This window comes from Varroa destructor, unplaced genomic scaffold, assembly GCF_002443255.2.
Source record: "Varroa destructor unplaced genomic scaffold, Vdes_3.0 BEIS01000002.1, whole genome shotgun sequence".
NCBI classification, from domain to species: domain Eukaryota; kingdom Metazoa; phylum Arthropoda; class Arachnida; order Mesostigmata; family Varroidae; genus Varroa; species Varroa destructor.
The window spans coordinates 14,230,347-14,251,497 of record NW_019211455.1 but is presented as its reverse complement, the minus strand read 5'-3'; the positions used below and the strand labels follow the sequence as shown (position 1 = coordinate 14,251,497).

The 21,151-nt window shown below is 41.8% G+C and overlaps 2 long non-coding RNA genes across 2 annotated transcripts; one reads left to right on the top strand and one right to left on the bottom strand.

Annotated features, from left to right (window-relative positions):
• Nucleotides 1–4,097: 4,097 nt before the first annotated feature.
• On the bottom strand, nucleotides 4,098–6,303 carry LOC147757415 (uncharacterized). The gene is made up of 2 exons (XR_015321374.1): nucleotides 5,554–6,303; nucleotides 4,098–4,960 (listed from the first exon to the last, which is right to left on the bottom strand). It is a non-coding gene; the product is annotated as an uncharacterized LOC147757415 (long non-coding RNA).
• Nucleotides 6,304–6,498: 195 nt separating this feature from the next.
• On the top strand, nucleotides 6,499–19,295 carry LOC147757414 (uncharacterized). The gene is made up of 3 exons (XR_015321375.1): nucleotides 6,499–6,860; nucleotides 10,094–10,348; nucleotides 18,926–19,295. It is a non-coding gene; the product is annotated as an uncharacterized LOC147757414 (long non-coding RNA).
• The last annotated feature ends 1,856 nt before the right edge of the window (nucleotides 19,296–21,151 follow it).

Below are 21,151 nucleotides of genomic sequence, written 5' to 3'. Positions count from 1 at the left end.
GCTGAGGCAGTAGCGAAATTAGCTTCACAAGGCCTGAGTCGCGTGTTCGAATAAGGACACTCGTGTCAAAGCCATATAACATATATATAGTGGCTTTTCTCGCCCTTGCCCCCCCCCCCCCCTGACTTAGTAAGATAAAGGACCACTGGTTCCAGGCGCGCCAATAACATACACAAGACGATATAGGTACACAAAATACTGTATCACAAATATGAGGGCATAGTACATCTGTTAGTTACGGCTTTCTTGCCAATACTGACCACATGGGGGAAAGACATTTTTTTGCTAAAGAAAAGCAATAGTCTGTCCCAGTAAGTCTGTATCGTTTGGCAGAAAACTTGAGAAATATTCGGTGGAAATTCGGTGGCGAGTAAGCATATTGAAAAGAATAGTAATATCTGAAGTAGTGGTAGTGTTGGAAAAGAGACGACCACTTTGAAAGAAGCGTAAGTAAGAAAGGTCAGGAAATTTTGCTGGAATAAAAAATTCGTGCCTCTGCAGTCGTTTTCTCACGATCCAGAACCTTAGAAAAATGCCCTTGTGCCCAATAATATTAATAACAAATAACAGTTCATCTATGAGAATATAGCTAATATATATATATATATATATAATATATATAAGAGAGTGAATACAACACCATTGATGATTCATACATCGACAGAGAAGTCAAGCACGCGTCTGTTCTCACTTTCAACTTAGATGCAATGATCAATAGTAACATAAGCGGTAAAAAAATTATACGAAAACATCTTAGAGCATTGAAGTAGGAAATGTTTGCGTATAGAAACATCAAGCCAAATTAATTTTAGCTGGAAAATTTAACGTTTCTATATATTTAGTTTACTTAGAAATTGGAAACCGCAAGCAAGCGTAACTTGTTGCAGTTACCTCGGTAACACGATATCAGTTATTTGCCAGACCGAACGTTACGTGCCACTGATTACGTCGTAAGCCTTTCAAAGTTACGCAACTTACTACGCTGTGGAGAGAATTAATTTCAAGCCAAACTCGTAAGGCTATATATACGTCAAGGTAATACGTCGGTCGATCGATCGATCTATATTTAAAAGATACAAACGGAAAGACACAACGTCGTTTTGCCTTAAAACAGGACCTGGTACAGACAAATCGTTATAAATGCGACAAACGGGGCATCCAGCGACAAGTAGATGTTAAATTTGCTCTAGGTAAGGTCGGGCCCAAGCAAAACGTTAAATCGACAGATGACCTTATCATGATGAACTGATGAAGTGGTATATTTACAAGAATTGAATGAGGTCTAATGGATTTGTCTGACGTAGCTCGTTGGTGAGGCTGTGACTTTTGACAAAGACTTCGATTATGGTCCTGTTCGACCCTTGGAATTCACTAAATGTGTTGAAAGACTAGAAGAAACTAATGCGTATACTGTATCTTACAGAATCTGTCTGAAAATAATTTAAGTTAGGCAGATTTTTTTATAGAAAAACAGTTGTTACTTTGATCTATATTAGCGTTCTAGTTGAGGCTGACGTCCCATGAAACTTGTGAGCAAAATCTTTGCTTGATAATTATTGTTTCGACAGTTTGAACGATTGTAATTTGCTACAAGTTGTCTTGCAAGAGGAAAAGCTTTTACCTTACGTCTCTACTTCTTGGACATGCTTCTAATAGGAAAGCAGAAAATTTCTCTTTATGAACTTATGAAAATAACAGGCCATTTGGTTTTCCTTTGCAACCACGTTTGGATTTGCCCTCGAAATTCATCTAAGGAGAGTCGCAATAACGTATATGTAGTAGGTTTTTTGGATAAGTTGATGTACCGTTTAAGCGTGCAGACGTGCAACACTTGAGTGATCAATTTAACGGCCTGTAGAAATCGTAGCGGACACGCTTTCTCTTACAGAAACTAAAGTACATAGTCTACGTTTTCCCCAAATACTTGGAGGGAAACGAAACTACTGTTTCTGGCTTTCTAAACGTGTTTAGAACATTAGAGAGAGTATTTAGGCGAGCTGAATCTGTTTCAACATGGACATCAGGGTATACTGTTTGACTAAAAGCGATATTACCTTTAGGCCGTGTGAATTTCTATCTAGAATCTCTGTGGGTGACCGTTCCTGGTCGACGACGCTGGTTTCCAACTGCCTCTGGATTTTAGAAGCGTTTGTGGAAATAGGTACCCACGCCATTGTTTGCCAAGCATTGTTAAGCAAGTGCGCCTATCTAGGTCGTAGATGAGCCTTAGCCTCCACCTGTTGCTGATAAGTATTGGAACATTAGAAAATGTCGAAAATTTGCATTTCTAATGGCACTTTTCTAACTATTATTCAATAAGTAATGAGTTATCTTCGTTTGGCATACTGAGACATATTGTTTGTTTCCGACAAACAGTAACGAGAACTTCGGCAACCATTCGCATAAACAGTAGAACGATGATTCAAGGTGATCCGAATGATGGCCTGACAGGTACGTTGAAGCGATCCAGTTGTCATTAGGAGACCCAAATCCGGCATAGTATATACTGCTTCAACAAGAAAAACACATGGGAACGTACTGCCTTATCAACTGTGTTACGCGAACTACACACTAAGATTTTCATTGTGTACCAGCATTTTTAATGAATTGCAATTTTTTACTAAGAGCACTTTTTTAATGGTTTGCTATCTAGCGTCTTCTTGAAGCTGCTTTTGCAAGCAAAGATATTTTCAGGATACTGCACTAAATCGTTTTTGAATAGGTCAAGCGGGCAACACAACGAGTGATAGTCTGAAAAAGGAGTTCGGACGATGATGTTGTGGTAACGTAGACGTCTACTAGGGTTAGGCACACATGACGTTGCCTAAGTTCGAAATCGGGAACAGTTATGTCTCGTTTCATTCTGGGGGCCCAAGGTCTGTGTCAATGATTAACCATGATGACAGTACCAAAAAGAGATCAAGACTTTTATATGATTTGACGCACTTTTATATGGTAGATGGAATAGGACATCTCGGTCAAAGCTAACGAACTTGCTTTGGCATGCGCGCAGCCGCTGCTTGAACTTATCATTAACGCTAAGAAAACCATTTTTGCTTGAAAAATTTTATTCCTTTGAATTCAGGGTTTCTTTTTCAGCTCGGGAATACACCGATTAGTAGATTAGGAGTGGATCTACTTTTCTTTAGATGTTGATCTCACAGTAAATATAAAAACAATAATAAACACACACGTTATTCCGAATAGCAACAGTTGAACTCATGAGGCATATGCAGCCCAACTGTTTCATATGTCCCTCGGCATACGGGTGGATCTGACCAGTTTTTTTCTCAAACATAAGTCGCCTGAATTTTAAAGTCTCTTGTCTTGAAAATTTGCACCCCAGTTTTAGATCATACATTTCATGCACTCGCTCATATTGTATCGACAGTGTGTGCCAGTCTTCTCCGTTCGAAAGCTTGGTGCTGGAAGACCTCACATCTTACAATGAAAAGTCCATAATCATATTTTAAACTGAAGAATAAACAACGTCTAGTCAGACTGACTATCTAAATAGACTTAGTTCCTCAAAAGAAGAACTAGATACCAATAGCGTACTCTATATATAATCGCCGTTTAGTAACGACTCAGCGATTCTGACGGACGATTAGAACAGAGACTGAATGAAATGGATGAAAGAGCACCCCTTATCTTATATGAACAAGTCATTGCTCGTAGTGAACATTGTGTATTCAAAGTTAGTACTTCAGATGACGTTGGAGATGTAGTATATTAGGTAAGTTTTGTGTTCGAGAGGTTTTACGATTTACAACGTGAGTACGGAACTAACGTGTAGCAATAACTGCTAACAATTTCTGCGACAGGTAATATAAGTGTATGCTTTCAAGTTACTTTGATATAATTAGAATTGATGAGGTTGTGTCTCGAAGAGGCCAACATTTCAACTCAAGTTCAGTTGTAAATTGTCGTGGGATTGAGTTCATATCTCTTTAGTAAATGTGGTGGTCTATTTGTATTGCTCTTTTTTAGGTTTCGTGTCCAACTCTTGTGTCTTTAACGCCACCTTTCGCCCCGCTTGACGTTGTCGAAAATAAGTTTCTCTTTAATATTTAATAAAAAACAACTTTCCCCTTAAATTCAGGCTATTGGACGCAATTTAGTTATCGAAGAGAAATGCTCTTATCTTGTAGGGTGCGCTGTATTTATCTTTATTATTATAAATGTATACTGATCTGTATTGGTTCTGCTGTTTTGACTTATGGAAAAACAGATGAGATTTTCCAGACTATTTACGTGAATTAGCACGTCATATCTGTGCCGGACATATCTTTTAGGGTTCTTTCTTTACATTGTATTAACGGCATTTTTCGTACTGTAACATGGACGTATTCCGAGTCCTTTAGTCCTAAATATAATATATATAATAAACACTTTTGAGGGCCACCTAAATCAGTAAATAGTAAATTAGAAAATATCGAAAGAACTTCGAAATATTAGCAAAAATGCTCAATTAAAAGAGACAAAATTGACGCTAAAAAAAAAATAAATAAATAAAAAAAAACAACTTGGCCGTTACTTTCACAAAGTACGGACAGACCTTTTGGGCAATGCAAACTATATATTTGAATATATCTTCCGAGTGTCGCAATAATGTCTACCTTAGCCCAAATATAGTTGAAAACGCTGCACACATTTTCATTCAATGGTCTAAAACTGAATATTTCAAGATGCAGAAAATTTAAAAATTATTCAGCGTTGAAAGAATAACCGTTAGTTTGTACATCCCTGGTCTCATTCTCACCAGAGACGATTTCGTCTTTTCTGTCGTCGAGTCTTAGTTTTTTCCGTGGAGCTGTATAATTGAACTTCCTAAATTGATCTTCCTTAGCATGTCAGGGTAGTGTCATCATCGGATATTCACTCTTGGTTCTTCTTCCCACCCGGTTATATCCGATAGCAGAAGACATAGTACTTCGACCACCGCGATGCTGAAAATTTTCTAGAGACAGCAACGAAAAATTTGTCATTAACGAAAATGCGTATGTTCATGGTTTCCAAGAACCAACTTTGTTTAAGGGCTCAATCAAGTTATGAGCTTATTGTATATTAAACAGTACGGCTACGAACAAACTATTATAACCTCTCTGCATTTACCTAGAAGGTTTGAATTAAAGGTCTTATTGATTTCTCTTAAAGTTCTCAGTTGATTTCTAGCCGTATATAACGTTACCGTTCGCTAATATTAGCCATACCGTTTGCCAATTGACAAAAGTACCACATCTAACCTTAAGCTGCTAGAACATACATCACGATAAAGTTTTAGTGCAGAAGTTAATCCACAATGCGTAACGGCACTCATGTCATATAGAGAAACATAACATACTGAAAAAATGTGATTTTTCAATAGACTATTTCAAGTATATAAAATAACCCTAAGCCGTATGCCGTTGGTTTTCGACAAAATGCTTTAGACAACTTCCATTGATAGGTATATCATGTGAACGATCTTCGCCATTACGGGGGATGCGCGGTTAATGTGCGCTAAAATATCGATTAGAACAGGGTTTGAATCCAGTCCGAGTCCACATATACCTTTCTTCGAGCAAAGCTGCTTCCACAGTTACGTACTTGTGCCCTTAGGTTTTGTAACAATCGCCTGCATTAAATCCAGATAGTAGACTTTTTCACTGTCTCCAGTTTGCCCCGCTGTCTCCCCCCTGCCTCAATCGAGTATATCGTACATAGTCAATACATGCATAACTGACGATAAATCGTTCATTTAGCAGCGCTTTCAAAGCTTAGTCGTTGCCCTAGTCTTCAGTAAACGCTCGTTCGTTCGGACGGACTACTCACGTAAAGGCTTAGAATACTCAATTAGTTTGCTGCCTGCAGCATCATCACGATTGTTCGCCCGCTGCGCTGTGCGATCCGCCACAGTCGCAATGGTCCTGGCGGCTATCATCGTTGAACACAGGCCTGCTTCTAAGCGTCTGTACGTACACGCCGGCAGGGACGTACGCCGCCGTGGTCTGAAGACTTCGAGAGAGGGAAAGAATGACCAAGATATTGAACCAACTGAGCAGCAACTTGTTCATGTAGCGTCCGTGACGCAAAGGGCGGCAGAGTAAAAAGTTCACTCGCATTTTCCCGTCAGCAGTCAGGCAACAAGCCATTGAGTTAGCCAGCACCAGTTTGCAATGAGGCCCTGCAAGGCCTCGCCGTAGAAACTCCAACAGCCCGCGCTTAGGGACACGAACAGTGAAGACGTCCAACGCGCCACAGCCCGACGAGTATCTCCGATAGGAATGAGCGATTTTGCTGGCGGCGCAAAAAGCGTTCCTTTTTTACACCCTTCTTGTCCCCGTCTCTAAACACCAGTGACGGCGATGAGTGGGGGAGGCCATTGCGGGCAGACCACGCCCCCTGGGCGGAGCCTCCGCTTCGTTAGCGCCATGAAACGGGACATCTCAGTGTGATGTGATGGCGGCGGATGGGGCGCCTTGAGCTGCCTCGTGGTACGAGACAAGGGCCCACCACACTAAATTAAAGGAGGAAACCAAAGGACCTCGAAGAGCTGCAGGCAGTGGGAACGAGCGACACAATGACCCCTTACAGCGCCACAACGCACTGTGCGGTGCTGAAAATGTAAGGCTGCACCACTAGTCCGTGCCAGTCTTCCAACCGTACACAGCAACAACAACAACAACAGCCTACAAATCGTAGACGCTGGCTACATTACATGGCTGGAGCCGCTACGTCCGCCACTCGTATGCGCCGAGGCCTGCCCGACAGTATTGCAGTCTAAGGGCTACCTACTACTAGGCTATAGGCCTACGATCTGCCTGTATAACCTCACATCGCGGGCCTCAAACAGAACACGTGCGTCTGTACGCTGTAAGGTATATGTAGATCGCGTGCTTTTTGGGGTTTTTAGTCGGAGCAGAATCAGTTCTCGCTGTGGCAATAGCTTTCTCGGAACAGTGTGACAGGGGCAACATCGAACGAAGGAGACGAAAAAGCGAGAGGACAGCGGTAGCTATCGCGGCGTATGCGGGTGTGTTTTTAGTGGCGTCCCCGTGTCCTAAACATTTCTCTAATCTTAGTGTTCTGCTCGGTTACCGCCTGTCCACCCCAGTGCCCCGCAGCACTCTTGGCAAAATTTGCCACCTAACCCGAATACTCTTAGGGACATAATGAGATATTCCAAGCCAAGACGAGGCCTGGATCCAGTGCCAACATCAACTGCAGTGATCCGCTCGAACGCACGATGGACAGGGCTGTTTTTTCGTATGGCTGTTTCTGGTCGCGGGCACCAGGGAGTCCAAGAGGGAGCAAGAGCTAACGGAAAGCGATCAGAATCACACGTACAAAAAACGTTTGCTGAGTAAAAACCAAGCTAAAGAGATCCAAGTTTGGCATGTAAGATGTCTGTTGTCATACTATCGAGCCAATGTGGGCTATGTGGAATAAGTGATCGGATATAGCTAAAACTTCGTACGGCCAACACCCGCGTGAAATCCGGGTGCATTGAGGTGGGGTTGATTTTTTGGCATTGAATTGAGACAGTTCAAAGGATTTAATTAATCAAGAAGTCCGCACGGGAATTTGGGCGGATTTTTCGGCCGACGTACATCAGCTCACGATGCGGCTTCAAGCGTTGCACTAAAGTTGGCTCGCATTAATTTAGAGGAGCTACACGCGTTCCCTTGATAGGCAGTGGTAATGTGCTCACCTACTAAACTTTCCGTAGGCACGTAGACACCTAACTGGTCTAGGCTCAAATCTGGATATCAACACGTTTTCGTGCTGAAAGCCAGCCGTCGGAAACAATCTCACAACAGCTTAAGTACCGGACGCAATTGAAAGTAATCGGCAGCAAAGTATTGAAGGAATGACATAATTTTTTAATACGAAAAATCCTTCTATCTCAGTAAAAAGAGGAGGTTAGAGAAAAAGGTTTAGGATATATAAGGTTCGGCAGGCATTTATGGCTAAATCACATGCATAGTGAAGGCGGAAAACCGAAATAAAGCGTTGCCTCTTAATTCGATAGGATCGAAGAATCTCGAATAAAGGCCAACTAAGCCTTTATTTACCTGAACAAGAAAACTTTCATTTATTTTTAATAAATCGTTTCGTCGTCTCTGCGTGATATCGATTGAAGAAGTACTGAGACATCGCGCTGTTAAAATGTCAACTAATTAAAAAATATTTATTAAAAGGGTCGTGCTCAGCTCGAGACACCGGAACAATTAGGTACAACTCACCCTGATCTGGGAGCGCGTAATGATGGAAAGCTGGCGGGACGGCGTAACATCCATTATGATGCGCAGTATTCATTACAGATATAATATATACATTGCAGAACGATATAGAGATGAACGCCGACGGCAGCGTCTTATTGTCGGCGATCTAGAACAGCTGAATCCATCACCGCTTCGTGGGTGGGTTTTGTCCTGCACGACAGATGAAAATAAGGTCTAGATTTGTTGTTGACACTCTCTTGCCATATGGTATCGACAGCGGTCCTTTAGATTTCGACAATTAACGAATCGACCTGTTCCGCCTTTCTTATTAACAGGTTCTGTGTTTCTTTGAATGGATGTGCTAGAATGAATAAAATTGGATAAGGTTTTGATTTATCAACACATATTGTTTGGATGATTTGCTACTGCTTCTGGTAAAGTTTGCGTATACTTCGATCGACATGTTCAAAGCTGTTACGCGTTCATCTATGATATCTGTCGAAAGAGCAAAGCTAAATGCACTACCAATCCAATCACTTGTAAATTATATTTTTACCTTCGAATTGAGTCGTTCTGTGTGAAATTCAAGAGAGAGGGTATTCAATTAGAATATGTCTAGTGCTAAAAAATTACTTATATAAACACTTATAAAAAAGAAAGGTCAAAAAATTACACTTGTCCCTTTTACCCGTCGTCCTCTATACGTCAGATGAAGAGTCTATTATTCATGAACACGTAAGAGCTGTGGTAAGAGGCAAGTGTCTGTCGAACGCGTCTAACTGCCTTTGACGCCCACTTTATATTTGAAGATCACGCTGCTTCGGAACACTTCTTCTTCACACTCAGGATGCGCTCGTGCTCCTTAAAAGCCGCTCCAAAAAAAAAGCGAAAGTTTAGGACTGTTCGCTTGGATGTCGGCACTCGGGATTCAAAATAAAAAAAAGTTGGAGTGGTTTACCAATATGAATGCCGTCTTGAACCTACAGCCGTGGCTACGATGCATCACATAAACCTTGTATTCAGTTAAGATTCTAGGGCTACAGACACTGCGAGCCATTGGACAATATAGTGTTCTCCGAAAACATTTTGAACTCGAACGAATTTCGTCGAGGGCCTCTTGCGACAGTGACGAAAAGTTGGAATTGGGAATAAAAGTCAGCCCATTTTAAGGTGCACGGGTGTCAGTACTCAAGTTTGGCGTATATACGAATAGATTGTTCATTTTGGGGAAATTAATAAGGTAAAAAAATTGAATAAATAGGTACCGCATTATTTGATCAACGAGGATCAAAAACATCGGCATAGAAACGCTTGCTTTTCTTTGTTGTCACGCTGCAACAGTGCCCTATTCTCAATTTGACAAGTTGTGATTTCTGATAATGAACTCGTCATCTGCGACAGTCACGGATGGTCATATTAGCGTGTGGATACAACTGAACTGATAAAACATCATTGTAAAGGAACAGCTGAAAAAGCCTCTGTTATCTTTATGGTGGTCTAATAGCGAAGATGCTATCCGTAACAGTTTTATGGGTTCTAGTTCGTTAATTATGGGTACAGTCTACTATCAAACAGATAGAGGAGATTATTATCGTACGCAACCGAGATTAGAGGATCTAAACCACTCCTACTGCACGACAATGCTCGACCTCTCATCGCAAGATTCACCGTGGAAAAATGCTAAAGACCTTAGGCCATTATAGTGCCTACATTGATTGAAAACAACAAAAAAATTACCTTTGTGAAAGATACTTAAAAACTTAGAACTTTATAACGGCATTTCGTATCTTCCTTGACGCTAGCGAAATAATCGTCGCGCTGATTTAGTGCTGCCAAGCTAACAAAACACATCTGTTGACTTTCTACCTTCTGTCAAAAAATTGCAGGACATGAAGAAGACGGACAGAAGGTATTAGCGCCAGACAGCGTGCGAAGTTACATCCAACGAGCTATTTCCGGTACGATTCTGAGGCGAAGGTTATTAGGTTCTCGAAAAGTATTCGACGGCGTCAACGCCTATGAAAAAACCGGTCCAACTTCCGCTTTTGAGTTTTTAGGTTCCCTGCTGTCTTTCTTTCCTTGTTTCGAAGGCTAGCAGGAGCGCGTCACCTGAGACAAACGAAAAGGCGGGACCAGACTAGGTGAGGTGGCAAATTAAACCGGATTTTAACTCTACTACTGATTAGGGGCAGGTCGTGGTTAGAGTGGAGAAAAAAAAAACGTAGAAAAAATATTGTGAACGCATCAAGAATAGTTAGAAGTACCCACAGGAGACAATAAGATGAGGTCTATTGCACTCATAAGTGAATCCGTCGTTTGGAATAAGAATGAGCGATGCCCAACTTTGCTGTACAGACTTAATATATTATCGCATATTGATTTATTTCTAGCTTTTGTGTGAGAGGAAATTGGGAAATAGGGGTAAGGATGCATATGTTTTGTGATAGGTACGGCAGCATTGGGGAACAATCTGCTAACTCGGTCTTTAGTTGAAGTTTTGCACTTCAACCTACTAGTAGATGCCGATGTGAGCGTTGCCGCTGTGTAAATCATATTGTACGGGATCGGTATTCGAACACAGGAAATGACATGTGAGATAGCTATTAGGTTGAAATTCGCTTAGGCAAGAAAAACACGCAGCTTCCTCGTGGAGGTAGTTTCATGTTGGGTGTCATAGAACATTGCAAAGATGGTTTGTGATCAGTCATTGAACGCAGGAGTAAATACGCCACTAGCACTAATAAGAAGTAACTTACAGATATTTCTGTATGAAGATTTACGTCACACGTATGAACAATGGGTTGTAAACAGGCAAATAGCCCATTTCCAGCAATGAAAAGTTAAAGGTCTAGATTATTCCGATTGGAGAAACCGCTAGACAAATGTTACGAAACAGGCAGGATATCGATTCAGCTAGAACATCACTAGATAAATTGTATTTTTCACTATATTTAATGTGTTTCGATAAGTGCATATTGTTATTATCCGTTGGGTTTGATTTTTGTGTGCTACTTAGCTAAATAAATAATTCAGAAAAAGAAAATTAGGTAATTATTGTTGCAAAAAAGAAGCAATGTTCAATTAAAGACCTGTAATACATCATATAGGTTTAGAGCAACTGGAAGGGTTTATAATATTTCAGACTTGCTTACATTAAATTACAACAGTTCATACATCCATTCCACAGACAATTGCTACCCGTATAATCGTATCATGCATGGCCAGGGTACGAGCAGGCTGTCCACTGAAATTGTTTGTCGTTGCTGGACGATCTAGGAGTAAAGAGAGAACTTGATGACCTGTGGGCCAGGGGCATATGCTGGTGCATACAGCTCGACCTTGCTCCCAATACGAATGCAATGCATTCGTACCAGTCGTTTTGTCTCTAATAGTAGAATTCACGAGATTTATTCTTTTTTTCAAGAAAATCTTTTCATTTGCTCTTGTTCTATTGGACTAGTTCTAGTCCATGAATGAGCAATAACGACAATCAGGTTAGAACACGCATAGCATCCTCCTGATAGATACACGACCCAACAGCTGCACGCATGGATAGTTTATGTTCACGCGCTTGCTTCCATTGTCGCGTATCAACCTCATCTAACGTGCCAGGCGGCTGTTGATGAAGGTAATGAATCGGCGGCGATGCGCTTAGCGTCCTTGGATGATCTCGGGCTCAAGCGAGAACCGACGACGGTAGAGGAGCTTATGGCCATGACGATGGTGGTAGCGGCACTGGGGGTTTCGAAACATCTTTAGGCTTACATGTGGAAGATTCTTCGTTATTCTCAAAACAAACGTCCCCAGCCCTTGTCGTACCAGTCCTTGGACCCATCATGTGTGCTCCATGATGGAGTCTACTCGACAACTCGGCACAATCTCCACGCGCATTTACAGGCTGTAGTTTGTCCGAGATATCTCTGGTTGAAGACAAGCGCACGAATGCCAACCTGCTACCTCCATCCGTAGGGGGTCTTTTTCTTATAAACTGAATGTGCTTATACACATATGTATGTATGTATGTATGTATGTACATATATGTTTACAAAGCGGCCTTATATGCCCTACGGATATAGTCATTGCCACCAAAAGGAATTGGCTGCAAGCTGCATGGCGAGGTATTGTAAAGCATCGGCGAGGTAGGCTGAAGCCATATCCATATGGGCGCTGTCGCCGAGACCGCCTGAAGAAGCATCTTGCCACGACAAGGAAATCGCTTCCCAGCATGTGCTACTGACCGTGGTCACAGCGCGACCATTCATATCTGCGAGGTGTCGGAAAGAGGGCGGCCCTTAACACCGGGACCCGAAATGATTTGTTTGGCATTTTCGCGATCACGCTATCTTTGACCTTTCTCGTCGGCGTATAACCATCAGTTAAACAAGAAACGATGCGTGAAAGGTGCTCCTCACATAGTCGTATTTCAAGGGACATTGGCGTCTGATTTGCTACACTCTGTGACCGTACGGCTAGACCCAGTGATGCGAACGGCCAGTGACGGACGTCAATCCTAACAAGGGTAACACGAAAATACTTTGCGTCCATTACCTAATCGATCGATCGATCGATCTCGAAATTAAGCACTGGTCGCTCCCCATTGAGAAAAGTCTCGCTGTTGTTTGCTGCTCTTGACATAGCTCATCATTGCTATCGGTTTAATTAGTTGTTCCTTTTTTATGTTGACCATTTAACATTAGAAACCATCGATCTGCGAAGAACAGCATATATTCGTCCCACAATATAAGCGACGGGAACTTTGGCTGGTCTTTGTTGCTATTTTTATCATCTTTCAGTTATATACGTTTCAAAGAGGAAAAGATGCGTAACATTGTCAGTGCAAATAAAGTGAAAGGTTAAAAAAAATCTAACATGAAATAAGAGCCACACATGATATTATCAATCTGTACTTCTCTTCTGTTCGCTTCTCTTAATGCAGTCACAGTATAATTTTTGTATTTTGATCTCTACCGCCGTGACGAAATTAGCCGAGCACTACCCTTACTAGAGTCGTTCAGTTAACGATACTATGTTGAAAAATAATTTTATGCAAAACTTTCTTTTAAACAAATACAAAACTTCTCAAAAAAAAAACGTAAATCTCACTAAGCACAATAGCCTCAAGGTTCCTTCATCGTCTGCTTCTATTCCGACATTACGTAATATACATTTTCTTTCGCATATCCATCATTTTTAATTTATTTTACAGCCTATGGTCAATATCGCCGCATCTTAGCGACACTGTACGGGATCAACTTTACAACTTATATGGTACGGCACCTAAATAAGTTTATACTTAAGTACTAGCTATCATAACGGATACGCGTTCACCTGTTATTCCTAATATCAAAAAACACAAATAACGTCCCTATAATAAAACAGCAAAACTTGTCACAAGGGAATTTGAGCAAATATAAGCATTTATACAATTTCTTTGTGCTGGATGAACCTCTATCGAAGTTATGAACTTCCTAGGTCATCGCAGGTCAAATCAGATGGGTATATGCATGCAGAGGAAGTGGGTTTCAGCATAGGATAACAAAAAATCTAACACAAGGGAAACTCAGTGCGGACTCAAAACTCATATCTGTCGTCTACAAGTATTTCTTTGTCTCGATTCGATGTTTTCAATGGCGAGAAATTGTGCAAAGATTTGATGTAAACTAGCGTACGATGCCATCCATTGTTCACAAACACTTCTGTGGCATATAAGATGTCGTCAGGGTCAGAACGATGATCTCTGAGGATGATAATAACGCTGAGGGATTTGTCTGCTGATGTTGTTCAGTCTCCCAGGATTAAAGCAGCGGGTCGTGTTCGATTTTTTTTTCAGTTTTTCTCTGAAGACGTATTTTATCCTTGACGTAAATAAAGCGCACAAATGGTTGATGTCGACGATTTAGGGCATACGCCTATTGTGGTTAGAAGCAAACCTTTGACTCAAAAACACCTTCTGAGTTTCATGTACGGTTAATAAGCTATCATTCTACCGGAAACACAAACACATCACGAGGAAAGTTTATCTGCATGTCCTAAAAATGATCGCGCGGCTACGGATAACTAGCATGTCTAAAAGGACAACGCGTCTTCTGGAAAAACGGTGCACTGACTCATAGCAACCAGTTGATGTAGAGAGGCTACCTAAGAATGTAGGCATCTTATGCAATGAGCAATTCTGCCTGTCGAACAGCGCAAGTTTCAATCTATTACGGAACATTATTTATTATTATTATTATTATTATTGTATAAGGCGTTATTGAGCGAGGATCCAAAGAGTCTCGACATAACAATGTCGGCTCGCGCACTCCTGCCTTTAGCACAAAGACATTTGCAGAGTCGCGTTTGTGACGGGCCTGAAGCGCCGCAAGAGCCGAATCGAAGCCGTAATGGTGGTGAATGGTGGTTATAATGAATAAACATGACCGTCATTGATTGGTCATAAATGACGGTGCACTTCTAGCACATATGATAAATTTCGCTGAAATATCTGTTTTTATTATAGACCCCGCCCACGGACACAGCGCCCTTCCTTCCTTGCTTGCTGTCGTTAAATGATGATGGGGATCATCGGCAAAATTGAAGTAATCTGTCTCTCTGGGTAACTAGCTGGCAAAATTCGACCTACTTGCGCTGCTTGAAAGATTGTAGGGGGAAGGAGTGCCCTGTGAAACAGCAGATGCGGGATGATGTGCGCCCAGTGGTTGGTGGACAACCGAGCACCCAGCCACCCTGGCAAGCAGATCAAGGCTATTTCTCGCACCGCACCTCGATGCATATCGAGACAGCAGAGTGGTTGGAATCTGTAGGATAAAACGGAAAGGGGACAAGGCGGGTGAAGACAAACGCAGTCGCGTCCTGTGCTGAAGGTCTCTCTCGAAAGAGTGCTGATGCATAATGAGATGAATAGTAGAATGAGTTTTCCCCCTCAACGTTAGTTCCATCTGTTTTAAGGGGTGGTGGAAGCGGCTCTGACGGCCGGGGATGGGGAGAAGGAAAGGACCAAGAAGACGCACAACCCCAGCAGACGCAGCCACTACTTCTGACACCCCCAAAAGGGTCTGGACTGGAGGAGAGAAAGAGGTTTTTAAAAGAGAGAGAGAGAGAGCAACAGAGAACCCTCGCGTAAAGGGCGGGCGCCTATTTGCGCCACTTGCGTTTCTACCCCTGTTGCAACTCCACTGTTCCCTGCTATTCGCTGGTTGCCACTATGACAACCTCTGACAGTTCTACCCCCAAATGCGGCAAACGCTGCAACTTGCCGAAGCACCTACTCCTTAGCCATACACTAGCCTTATTCTACTATCGTCCCTCGAATGCCCCGTAGACGTCAGCGAACGCCTGAACCTTGCTGGGCTCTAGCCTGCCGGTTTAGCTATTGTTCAGGTTAGCAATCAGCGAAAGCTATGCTGCTGGCACAAGGGAGTAGTATACAATAACTACAGTCATGAGGCAAAACACTACGTCGTGCGCTATGACCACCCACTAGCAAAGTCCGAAGGGGCACACACATGGGAAGATGGACGACATCATTGCAACTTCAACAGAAGGCCTGTTTACTTCGATCGAACCGCTGCTGCAGTGGAGTCGACGCTCGAGCCTTAGCCAGCTGAATTTATTGTTGGCCTATGCTATGTGCTTCTACAGTAATACCGGACGCAGACGGCTAGTTTGGGTGTTCAAAGAGCAATCCACTGCAGATAATTTGTAATTTTCATTCGCCCGCCCTCAGAAACCCGTAGCGCGTATAAATGCGCTGCCCATATTAGCAGGAACAGCTTATTCAGGTTCCGCTTATCTTTCGCCCCTCATTGCAATAGATGGTTGTCGCTAACTGAAACGTTTGATGACAATGCTGAATCTTCGTGATGAGTGATCATGAAAACTAGGTAGAATCACGTCGTTGTTCCTGATTGTTTGGAACTTTTTTTCAAGTGATTTTGTAGGCCTTCTCGATTAAAAAATTACCCATAAATGAACAGGCCTATAGCTTCGGTTTGACTTTTCTAGTGTAGCAAATCTTCAGATATTTTGGCTCACCCTCTAACATTGCTACCGTGTAGCGACTAAAAACTCGAATACTCATTTTGAGAACCTGAGGATATCAGCTGGTCAGGCAGAATGTACAATTTCCATTAAGTGTTTGACTACCACAAGAATAGCTCACCATTATTAATTTTGTTTAGCTAAAGGCAGTCAACTCAGCCTGCAACGACGAACATCTAGCCAGGTCAAAGGTCGACGTTAGACTATCTATTAGGACGCGACTTAAGTGGCGTATCGATCAAACATCGCATTATAGAAAAATAAACTAATTCGAGGTCCTTGATCCTTACGTTTTCTTTACGTAAATTTACGCAAAGAGATGCGGTACTACATAGCCATTAACGACACAACATAATGTGGCATCGTAATGCGCCATACTTCTCTAAGTACCACCGATACTCCGTAAAAAGTATAACGTCAATAGGAGCTATTTAATGACGATGAAGATACGGTTTTTCCAGTCTTCTGTCGCGTCCTATTCTCACCATTTGAAGATCGACGCACATATGTGTTCAAGAGGAACATAGAAAACATGTAAAGCATTTGCCCACTTCTCAGCTCGATAGCTCTAAAATATAACCACGTAATTATACTTAAATTAGCTACAGTTATAAATCCACTTTCTGCCTGGGCATTTTCGATAAGCTATACAATGTGTACATTGTTCAGGCGAGTCCCAAATATGCAATCGACAGTGTACAATCATGACACCAGCAACGTCTCTCCTAAATAGGTTGTTTATAGCAAAAAAAAAAATAGGGTAGTTTTATCAGTTGTACCCTTATTTACAGCTCTCGTCGCTACCTAAGCTAAATTTTACTTACGATGATGACGGATAAATCGTTAAGCTTTTAATGCTGCATTTTACATACACTAATGCACGTACAAGAGCATGGATAGACAGTCATGTTTTTGTGTTTTCATAAGCTCAGTTTATTTCATTGTACAGTAAGCTATTGCGGATTTCATTCTCGCTAAATATAGGCGACTGGGTAAGGAGAGATAGGCTGGATAAGGGGGCTTTTGGTGCGCTGTTGGCTACCCAAATAACTAGTACTGAACGCTCTACCAACGAAGCAATACTTGAAAATGCTCATTTCACACACGACGTAGGGCAGTGCATGAGACCCTGTGTCTGTCTTATGTTTAAGAACGCTGGAAGAGACAACTGCGTTCTCAGGTAGATTCGCGAGTGCAAGTAATACTAGGTGCTGCCTGTTACCCCCTCTCCGTTTGCCAAGCCATGCCTCTCTATAACCCATATTACCACACACCTCCCCAGCGGAGCCATCAACGATTCCCCCTACTTCCATCTCGCCTGCTGTATCCCTTGGCATTCTGCGATGTCACGGCTGCGTGAGCAATGTTTGTTATTGACCAAAAGCTCCACAACATGTATCGCTTAGCATTTATCGTCATGTCCCCCTGAGCTAACAAGACTGCTAGCACAACAACACTTACGAAGCACAGAATTGCAAAGAACCATACTTGCATTTGAAGCTCTCTGGCTCCTGTCGAAGCTCGCCGGCAGCTCATTTCCCTTCAACTACGGAACTCTCCTTTCGAAATCCGCCGCCGGGGAAATTCATATGACCCATAGGGTAGCAAATGTATGTGCAACAAAGGAAACCAACGAATTCAGAGAGAAACTGTAAAGGCCCTCCCGCCACTGCTACTACTGTAGCATTGGTACTGTTACTGCATAAGAAGGCAACCCGAATTAGGTAAATCCGACGAAGGAATGGGTTAGACAGGACGAATTGCAGGTCGGCCACTCCCATCACTGCGTTGGATCAGTTCAGGGAGGTCGCTTTGAAGGGGAGTAGGCGGGCATCAGTCGAATTCGGCAGGAACACGACGCCAGACGACGAGAAATGGAAGAAAACAGTAGAATATGTGAGTTTGCAGAATAACAACCGAATGAAACAACGCAACGAAGAGGCGGGGATTGGTTAGTTGATTGTTTAAAGGGAATCGATTTTTCGAGGGTAAAAATAAGGCGTTGTGCGCAGGTACTATTGCACAACATTTTCGAGCGATTGCTCGTCTCGGGATCGCTTAAATGCTAAACGACCCGGTCCAGATCGCCAGAATGGCACAATTTTCGTGTGTACGATACCAAAATGGAACTTGAAAGACAGCATCTATGATATGCATATGTCTTCAACATCTCTGTTCGTTCAGATGTTTTTGTATGGAACAGAAGAGAGACCTGGACTACCGCGAGATAGACCGATGTGGTTTGCATGTCTGGCATTTCACCCCCACAGAACCCGACAAAGTATGCTGCTTCGGGTTCGCTATGCGGAGCACTTCATGGCCACTGCACCGACATTACGACGGCTTCGTATGGCAACGAAACAATTTGACGGTCGGGTCGCAAATTTATCGGTTGATAGTTGAAAGGAAAACGGTTTACGAATTGGCCTTTATGTATATTTTGTTATTAACTAACTTTAGCTGGATAAACCAGCGTATTACCATAAATTCGCTCTTTAGTTATCTTAAGCGATGAAACAGAATTCAGCAAGGGTTTAGATCATTAGAGAGCCCTATAAGTATTGTTTTACTTATATATGCTTTATACTATACCTATATTATATATATATATATATATATACACTACTTTAATTATTTATTATAGCAAATGCTTTTTTTTTTTTGGTATTTATCCAAAGTAATCCAGTGACTTGGATCACGTTCGACACGCTCGATGTCTTTCGATCGGCGAATTTCAAAATTCATCGTCACACTGTCAGTGATATCTTCGGCATAATGGTGTATATAATTTATAGTACGTATACTATACCAGCTACGTTTCGAATGGTCACTATGGCTATAAATCAAGTAGAAAAAAAATCAAGACTTAGTTAGTACCTGCCATCTACAGTATTCGTATCCACAAACAAGCTCGCCTGCCTAAGGAAGGTACGAAGTGTTCATCATTGATCAATAACAATGCATCTTTAGACACAGCTTGAACAGAACTCATAGTAAGCTTTAAACGCGCCCATTCGCTAAGGACTTTTTCAGAACGTACGACGTCCACCCTCCATTTGTCCTAACAACGTCCGTGCATGTCGAGCAAGCCACAATCAGGTCAAAGATAAACGCGTTTATTAGAGCGACTTCAACTAGTTATTGTAGTTAATTATTAAATTAGAAGCTTAGCGGTCAGACGCTGTAAACAGTGTTAAAATGACAAGGTGGCTATCATTCAAATCAGTAGAGGCAAATGGCAAAATTCAACGACGACCTATAATGAGCTCTGCGACCTCAGTACTCACAAATTTGCCTTTTCGTTAGTAATTCTATAACATTATACATTGTATAGCAAGTACAGGAAGTGGGCAGTGAAAGAAATCGTTGCAAAATCGTAAAATAAAGAACTATTGCGGCAATATGTCCGGGTACTAAACTTGAGTAAATGCAGAATAATCCAGGGAGGCACACCTTGTATCATTCTAGAAATCCACCATCCGGAGCAATGTTTAGCGCCAATCCAAAACATTTCTTACTTATTATTAGTGTCATCGGTAGTCGCCGATACGTCGTCAGTTTTTTCAGGCTGTTAGATCAAAAGAATAGGATGTAAGAAAAAGCATCTTAGCAGTTACCTTATTTTGTCTAGTACTTTGTATGTCTACATGAGCTTTTACCTTTGAGGTGCACTTTCTACTTTACGGCAGCAAAGCAAGCCGCGGTTCTCGTATACATACTCTTGCATATGAAATACGTTGACCTATTTTTCCCTATCGACACTCGTTAGTCGTTACACGAAGCCCTCTCGCTTATGTGGGCACTTGAATACGCGCGAAGTTATCTGCTACGACTTGGTATAATACGCATGGACATACTCTAACTATAGATCATTGGCCTGATTTCAGACGTTCATTCTCTCCCTATCACGCAAGCGGTCCTATTACACTCTACTACATGTTGGCTATTGAAACAGCGTTCTTACATACGGCCATTCCTCTCTGTTCAAAAAATATGAGCAACTTTTTATGGAAACACGGACCTATAATACCGCGTCCCAAACTACTGCATTTTTAGATTTTTAAAATACGCTCGATCAAGGAAAGCGGAAAGTTTTCGGAAATTGGATAAAAAATTTTGCCGTGTTGGTTGTCGTTGATGAACAATAATGGCATCGGCCTTACGTGGGACCACGTTGACCATTAGCTTTACATGGTATACACTCACACATGGGTCGAGAGTCTACGAATAGGTGTCTTATAATAGAAAAAGAGCTATAGATCAGCCTGCTTTGCAGGTCGTATGCTAGATATGGAAGAATAAGAACGTTCGAAGGGTAAACATGTGCATGTTAAAATAATGAGCGACTCGTCATACCTTTTGTTGAAATTTAGGTTTTCGGAGGCCATCCTTGGAATCTTTACGATTGGCTCAACTATGAGATTATTAATAAACGCCAAGTTATTCAGCAAAACTCATAACCACACAAATATCTTCAGTGAGTTTAACTTAGCCAATATTAAACCAATAAATAGTCCCCCATTCACAGTTCTGCTTAATCAACTTATGTGCCTTTCATTAGCTCAACCTCTTTGATAGATCAACTTAGTAACTTTATAAACTACACTCGATATACCTCGTTTCGAAAGCTTATTAAACGGACTCCGACGAACTTACGCACTCTTTGTTTGGACTGAACATATATGGTCGTTATAATTTTCAGCGATTAGAATTGCGAAGGAAAGGTAGTATTAGATCTTTCTACAGCTTTAAGCGTTTAAAACCGCCTAGTTATAGCTTCTGTCCACGATTATCGAAGTTACTGACACATTAAAATGGCCATGTTTCCCTTTTTTTTTTTTTTTTTTAAGAATCTTTTAGCTATTGTCAGTCTGTGAATAGGTGCTCGGAATCACCTTGTTGGT